The sequence below is a fragment of the Octopus bimaculoides genome, chromosome 2 (genome assembly GCF_001194135.2).
Source record: "Octopus bimaculoides isolate UCB-OBI-ISO-001 chromosome 2, ASM119413v2, whole genome shotgun sequence".
Taxonomy (NCBI): domain Eukaryota; kingdom Metazoa; phylum Mollusca; class Cephalopoda; order Octopoda; family Octopodidae; genus Octopus; species Octopus bimaculoides.
In genome coordinates this window covers 139847221-139854908 of record NC_068982.1, presented here as the reverse complement: position 1 = coordinate 139854908, position 7688 = coordinate 139847221, and the positions used below count along the sequence as shown (strand labels likewise).

General features: G+C 37.1%; 1 pseudogene; it reads left to right on the top strand.

The window, feature by feature from the left end:
- The first annotated feature begins 734 nt into the window (after positions 1-734).
- Positions 735-853, top strand: LOC128247207 (5S ribosomal RNA; annotated as a pseudogene).
- Positions 854-7688: the final 6835 nt, after the last annotated feature.

Below are 7688 nucleotides of genomic sequence, written 5' to 3'. Positions count from 1 at the left end.
AGTAGTAGTAGTAGTAGTAGTAATAGTAGTAGTAGTAGTTGTTGTTGTTGTTGTTGCTGCTGTTGTTGTTCTTGGTGTTGTTGAGTAGCGGTGGTTGAGGTAATTCTGAATGTGATGGTTGAGGCGGTGGCGATGGTGCTGATTAGTATCGCAGCGCCTCCTTCTGGCGAAGGCGCGACTTCTGTTGATTGAAGATCAAACGAACGAAATAAATAGATGTGAAAAATGCAGACGTAACTACACTTACAAATATTGGCTCGCATTTATAATATATGTGCTGTAGATGTGTGCGCGAGCATACTTGTATGTGTGTATGTATGTATGTACGTGTGTGTGTGTGTGTGTGTGTGTGTCTATGTGCGCGTGTGAGTGTGTATGTATTTGTGTGTATCTGTAGTTGTTTATCGAATATTAACAAATACCTTATTTTTCGCCAGATTTTTTCATTTTGTCCTTCGTATTTAATATCAATTTTACAATTGTATTCTTGGAATGTTATCAGAATTACTTCAATTCTCTTATTTTACTGTTTTAAAATCCCATTTGCTGGATCCCCGTTGTATTATCATGAACATTTTATGATTTAATTTCTCTTTTGTTGAATTTCATTTTTATGTAAACTAAGATAATAGTTTGCTGCCACTGATCCATGTTTCGTTTGGTCATGTCACAGAATCACAGAAACTCAGACGCAGCCTTCAGTTGCTACTTTGACGTCCATTTACTGACCATTCGCTTACGGCCATATCATTTTGAAAGCACCGGTTTTCATCCGATCACAGAAGTTAAGCAATGTCGAGCCTAGTGAGTACTCAGATTGGTGACCGTTTGCGAAAACTAAATGTTGTAAGCGTCTCACACTTGAAGCGCAATGGCCCAGTGGTTTCGGCAGTGGAATCGTGGTCGTAGGATGGCAATTTCGATTCCCAGAGCTGGCGTTGTGAGTGTTTATTGAGCGAAAACACCTAAAGCTCCACGTGGCTCCGGCAGGGGGTGGTGGCGAACTCTGCTGTACTCATTCACCACAACTTTCTCTCACTCCTTCCTGTTTCTGTTGTACCTATATTTCAAAGGGGCCAGCCTTGTCATACTCTCTGTCACACTGAATCTCCCCGAGAACTACGTTAAGCGTACACTTGTCTGTAGCGTACTCATCCACTTGCACGTTAATTTCACGAGCAGGCTGTTCCGTCGATCGGATCAACTGGAACTCTCGTCGCCGTAACCGATGGATTGTCACGACTGACCATTCGACAACAAATCGGGGCACCAAACACTTTTTGAACCAAATATTTTTCGAACACATTTTTTTATTATTAATGACACTACCGCCAAAGCCATAAATAGAAAAAAAGTCTACAATAGGATATTCAGGTCTCTAATCACCAAAGCTTAAATTACTAGTTAATTAGACTTATTTAATCACTACTGACAGCAGACATTGGCCATAGTATTGGGTTGGTGCATAATTATTGCAGCTTTTTACAACAAATTTTAATCAACAAAAACAATAACAACATATAACAAAAACATATTTAAATTATTATTCCGGAGTATATTCACTATCTATTTCAATTACCGCTTCCCATTTGCGTGGCAGACGGTCCGAACGTCATTTAAGGAAGCTTTTGTTAAATATTGTTATTGTTTTTGTTAAATGAAATTTGTTGAAAAAAAATACACAATAGTTATGCACCAGCCCAGTAACGTATTTGTGTGATTCTATGCGTTTGTGTCACTTTCCTATAATAAATAAAAAATTATATTTTGGGAAGCATGTTTTTACGTGATTAGAATGAAAATCAGATAAAAAAGGTGAGGGCCATTAGTGCAAATGTATTCTCTCCCATAACTGACCTGATTTTAAAAAAGAATTTCGCACCAGAATAGCCAGCAAGTGAATGAATATATGCTACTTCGTTCGCAGTTCTATATATTTTATATATGAATATTACCAAATCACCTATGCCATCTTAACGAAGCCTAATTGAAACGCAGATGTTCGAAATAATGGCTGTTTACGGCGCATATACATTTGATATTTTCTTGGAGTCATGGGCTCATTAAAATTTATGTAACACTTATTCAAAATTCAGTAAAACATTCGTAACCATTTTATCAACAGTAATCGTTCTGAAGTGTAACTTCCATGTAAAAAGATCCACAAATCTTTAAATATTTCCTGTAATGTAAGCTGATATCAATAACAAAATCTTTTAAATTACTTAAAGTAATGCAATCTACACGAATCTGAAAATTCACTCGAAACCTCCGTAAATAAGGCAAACACAATTTCTATAATTGAACCGCTTAGACTTAATATCAGAATAAAATTGTCATGTTTCTCTGTTCTAACACATAAAAGCTTCCCAATCAACCAGAGATATCACAACTTATTGATAGAGCTGTGTCAAAATTACAGTTACCCACTTAACATCGCCATACATGCAGCTTGTAGGAAGATCAAATATGTCTCACAAGACTCAGGTATGGAAAGGAGTAAAAGTACCCAGACTGCCCATTTCACGTAATATGCTCCCCATAAAATTTCACCAACCTCACAAAGTGACCCTATTAACAATTGTGAGAACATTGATAAAACATACGACCACGCTGACATTACATTCAACTTAATGATAATCAATCGATCAGATCGTAAGCTAGAATCAATAAACCGCATATCCAATCACTATCTACTCTAATCATCATCATGATCATCATCGCCGTCATCATTCTTTTCTACTCTGGGAACAAGACCTGAAAGTTTGGGGAAGGAGGCCAGTCGATTTTTATCGACCCCAGTACGCAACTGGTTCCTAATTTATCGATTCCCGAAAGGATGAAATGCTAAGTCGGCCTGAGCGGAATTTGAACTCAAAACGTAAAGACAGACAAAATACCTATTTCTTTACTGCCCACAAGGGGCTACACACAGAGGGGACAAACAAGGACAGACAAACGGATTAAGTCGATTATATCGACCCCAGTGCGTAACTGGTACTTAATTTACCGACTCCGAAAGGATGAAAGGCAAAGTCGACCTCGGCGGAATTTGAACTCAGAACGCAGTGGCAGACAAAATACCGCTAAGCATTTCGCCCGGCGTGCTAACGATTCTACCAATTTGCGGCCTTAACAACAACAACAACAACAACAACAACAACAACAACATTATTAAAAACAACACTGTGGTGGCGAGCCGGCAGAATCGTTGGCACGATGGACGAAATACTTAGCGGTATTTCGCCCGAAAGCTGAGCGTTCTGCGTTCCAATTCTGTCGAGGCCGACTTTGCCTTTCATCCATTCGGTGTCGATAAATTAAGCACCAGTTGCGTATTGAGGTCGAGCTAATTGACTGGCCCCTCCACCCAAATTTCAGGCTTTATGCTTATAGAAGAAAGGATTCTTATATAAGAAAAAGAAACTAAGGGGGCAAGCAGGCACAATCGTTAGCCCGCCGAGTAAAATGCTTAGTACCATTTCGTCCGTCCTTACTTTCTGAGTTCAAATTGCGCCGAGGTTGAATTAAGGATCGAATAAATAAGTTCCAGTTGAGTACTTGGGACGATGTAGTCAATTTTCCCCCACTCCTGAATTTACTATCTGCGTGCCAAAGTTTGGAACCATTATTATGAGCAACTTGCATTTTAGAGATGCAATGGTCAACGTTTTCATAACCACAACTAGTAAGATAGATTACACTACTATAGCATATACACGTCCTATGTTTTTCTTCATTGTTGTGTTAAATTAAATTGTTTTTAAGCAAAATAAAGAATTCAAACTTGGTCCAGTCACACCTTTATGCAATCTATTTGCAGTGAATCATACAAACGTATCCAAATATTTTAGATGAGAAATATTCAGCGGATTAAGTTATGGAAACCGTCCTTAATTATAAAGTAATTTAACTGCTTAGACCAGTGATATCTCTCTACACTATTTGAGATATTCAGAGCTTAGGAAATCTGTTCAGCTGAAAGTTATGTGTCTGGGCGATTTATATTCATCATTGTTGTTAATAGGATACACATATTAACATGTTCACATTATACATCATCGTCAGCAGCACTGCACGTAGTAAGAATTGAACCGTTTCATGAATCTGTTTCGTTTATTTGCACGAGTACGACGCGTGTTATTGTTATGATATGTTAGGTAGTTTTCCTGCCTTCGTTCTAGGGAGTTTTTTTTTTCTACCTGTCACATTTATGGGTTATAAGCCTGCACTCTTAACAGAGATGCTTAAGCATCACTATTGATTCTTCACAACCACATGGTTCCGGATTCATTTGCATGGCGTGGCGCACCTTGAGAGTGTTTTCTACTATAGCCATGGGCCGACCAAACTTTATGTATCGACTAGGTAGATGGAAAAATGAAAGAAGCCTATCGTACATGTCTTTGTATGTGTGTGTGTGTGTGTGTGTGTGGGTATGTGTTTCCCCCATCAATGCTTGACAACCGGTGTTGGTGTATTCACGGCCTCGGTTCTAGCGGTTCGACAAAAGACCGGCAGAATAAGTGCCAGGTTTTTAAAAAGTAGTTCTAGGTTCGATTTATTCGACTACAAACACTTCAACGCGACGCCCCAGAATGGCCGCAGTCTGATTAGTGAAACAATTAAAAGAGAAAAGAGTTAAGCAGCCTATACTTAATCTGAAGTGACGATCGAATCTCTACTCAGACACTCCCAGTCAAGTTTCCGCTACCATGATCGCTTGTTTGGAAGGTAAATATTATATTTAATCGCTGTTTCAAAAAAGAAAGTATGACGGAATATAGGACAGTAACATGGAATTAAGTGTTTCTTATGTTCACGAGTATTTCGACAAAATAATAAACTACAGAACGAACAAGAAAGTTCCATGTCTGTGAGGAAATAAATGTTTTCAAATTTAAAAAAAAGCTTCAAAAATATACTTGACACATCGTAGCACATAAACAATATGAACAATTACAAGTGATACTAGTAATATTAATAGCAATAATTACTTTTATAGTAACACTATATAGTTCAACGTAAACGAAATCATACTTTGGGGCTATTTTCCTTTCATTCATTCAATAGCTTCATTTCTAAATATACAACCAATTATATTTGCTTATATTTCTGTAATATATTGTCAGTTCATTTTGTTCAGTAGAGTTAACAATGGAACATTACAAATACTTGTAATAAATATCCACTATCGTCGTTCCTTCTTTATTGAATATCAAAATAACTAAACAAAACTAAAAAGAAATTTTATTGTTAACATTTTTGTAATTAGATGACAAACATTGATAAAAGGTCGTTCACGAAATAGAATATAATTTCTGAAATTGTCTAAACAGCCGTTTATGACTGCCAGGAAACATTTTATAATTTGTATCATAAAACGTTCTTTAAAAGTAAAATAAATAGACTATTTATGTCTACACACGTTAATGTTGGCGTTATTGAATTAAATATATTCAATTCGTATGAAGTTGGATATTACCTTTAAAGAAATATTTTGAACTAAACTATTATACCTAACATAGCTTTAATGAGTTGTCATTATACCGACTGTTTTGACATACTATTCAAAGAAGAGAATATGCAGATAGTCTTGATAAAATAGAGATCGCAGCTTTAAATATACGCGTCTGTGTTTGTATATATTTATATATATATATATATATATATACATGTATATATACATACATTTATAAACTATAACCGTATATATACATATGCATGTGTATATATGACATATATCAAGACAGAGAGAGAGAGAGAGGGAGAGGGAGAGAGAGAGCGAGATAGGAAGAGGGACAAAGTGAGATAGATAGATAGATAGATAGATAGATAGATAGATAGATAGATAGATAGAAAGGTATGGTGTCCATAATTTTACTACATTTGTGTTCTTATAAAACATGTAACTTCTAGAATTTTTTGATCTAACGTCATTTTAAGGTGTGTTTGTGGTGTAATGTTGTCAAAGAGCTCAATGTTGGAAATGTATGATGAGCTTCTATAATGTTCGAGTACAATTGTATGCAATATAACCGTCTGTGCATTGTTCTATAGTTTGTTATTTACAGATCTTCTTGGTTGTCCGCAGTTGTTAAGACATCGGTCTCCCTATCCTTAAATCTTCTCAGACCTCATGCCATAAGAAGGACGGATTATTATTTTTGCTTGGCTCAGGTTCGGCTTTATATCTGGTAGGAATTATGTGGATATCGGGTTATTCCATGTAACCTTATCTATCTACATGTTCTCAGCAGTCTTTCAAGTGCTTAGAACCATTCCGATAATCCTTGCTGTCCCTAAGAGATACATTCTTTCTAGGATCTGTACCAGGCATTCTATTTCAGTCTCCTTCAGGCATTTGTCTATAACTTGTCTTACTGTTTCCATCATACAAATTATTATAGGCACGACCTTTACTATTACCATGCTCCAAAGTCTTCCAATTTCAAACTTTAAGCGATCCTGGAATCAAACGGCATAATGGGTTGGTAAATAATCAAATTTGCTTTTCTTTATCTACAATCGTTATGTGTGGTCTATTATTTTCTAATTTCAACAAAATCTTACATTTCTCCGACTTTCGTATTCTTTCGACTCGATAATTGTACCAAGTTCAAATCCCCATTTGGAATCTAATTCTGAGTGTGTTGCTTTTGTTGTTGGTGCTGTTTGGTGATAGTTCGGATGTGCTATTTGGGTTTGGGGATTGGGGTATGAGTCTTTTTGGTTTCCTCCTCTTCCTGTAGAGTTCTTGTTTGTGGTGGTGGTGATGGTGTTGGTTCTGTTCGTGGTGGCGCTGGTGATGGTGCTGTTTGGTTTGGCTGACTTGTTGGTTCCTGCTGTTCCTTCATTTATTTGTAGATCTGCTTAAATAGTTGTGCATATGGCAGTGTGGGTAGTAGTGTTGATGTTTTGCTCCATTTTTGGTTTTCTTGTGTTTGTTATTGTTTTTCGTGGTCTTGTTGTTTCTGTGCTAGTGGGCAGTTAGTTTTTAAATGTGTTTTGCTACCACAAACGTAGCAACTTGGGTTCCTCCCTTCGACGGCTATATGCAAGCTCGAATCCTCTGTCAATTGGACTCGGTAGGGATTTTTTCAAAATTCACTGGATCGATCTGGGAGAGAATCTCGACTTGTTGGCCAATCAAGTTTTGCTGGTCCTGGGCAGCAATTTCGTCTTCGATGTCATAGCAAATGGCAGACACGAGCCATTTTATTTCAATTTCAGGGGGCACATTTTTAATTTTCATTTTTGTGACCCTGCGACTAAAGTATGTAGGGATCATGAGGAAATTTTCATGTTGAAAGTGCCTTGTGCAGAGGTCCTTGGCACGCTCTTTGCTGTCGAATCTTACTTCGATCGTCGCAACCTGGTTCCCCTCGTTATGTAGTCTTTAAAGGCCCATATGTGACTTAAACTTTTTTCCACGTTTTCATGAGTGGCTGATAGATATAGTTTTGTTTTCGCGTTGAGTACCTTGTAAATGATTGGGCATTTTTTAAAGGTATTTTTTGTAATATATTCAGGTGTCTGTAATTGAATGGTGACTTCATTTTTTGTAAACATTTCTTTGCAGGCAAGTAATTCTTCCTTACATTATTCTTTTCTTTGGCTTCAAAGCCGCGTCAAAATTGTTATCGGTATTCGTGTTGGTTGAGGTGGTGATGGCGGTGGTGGTAGTA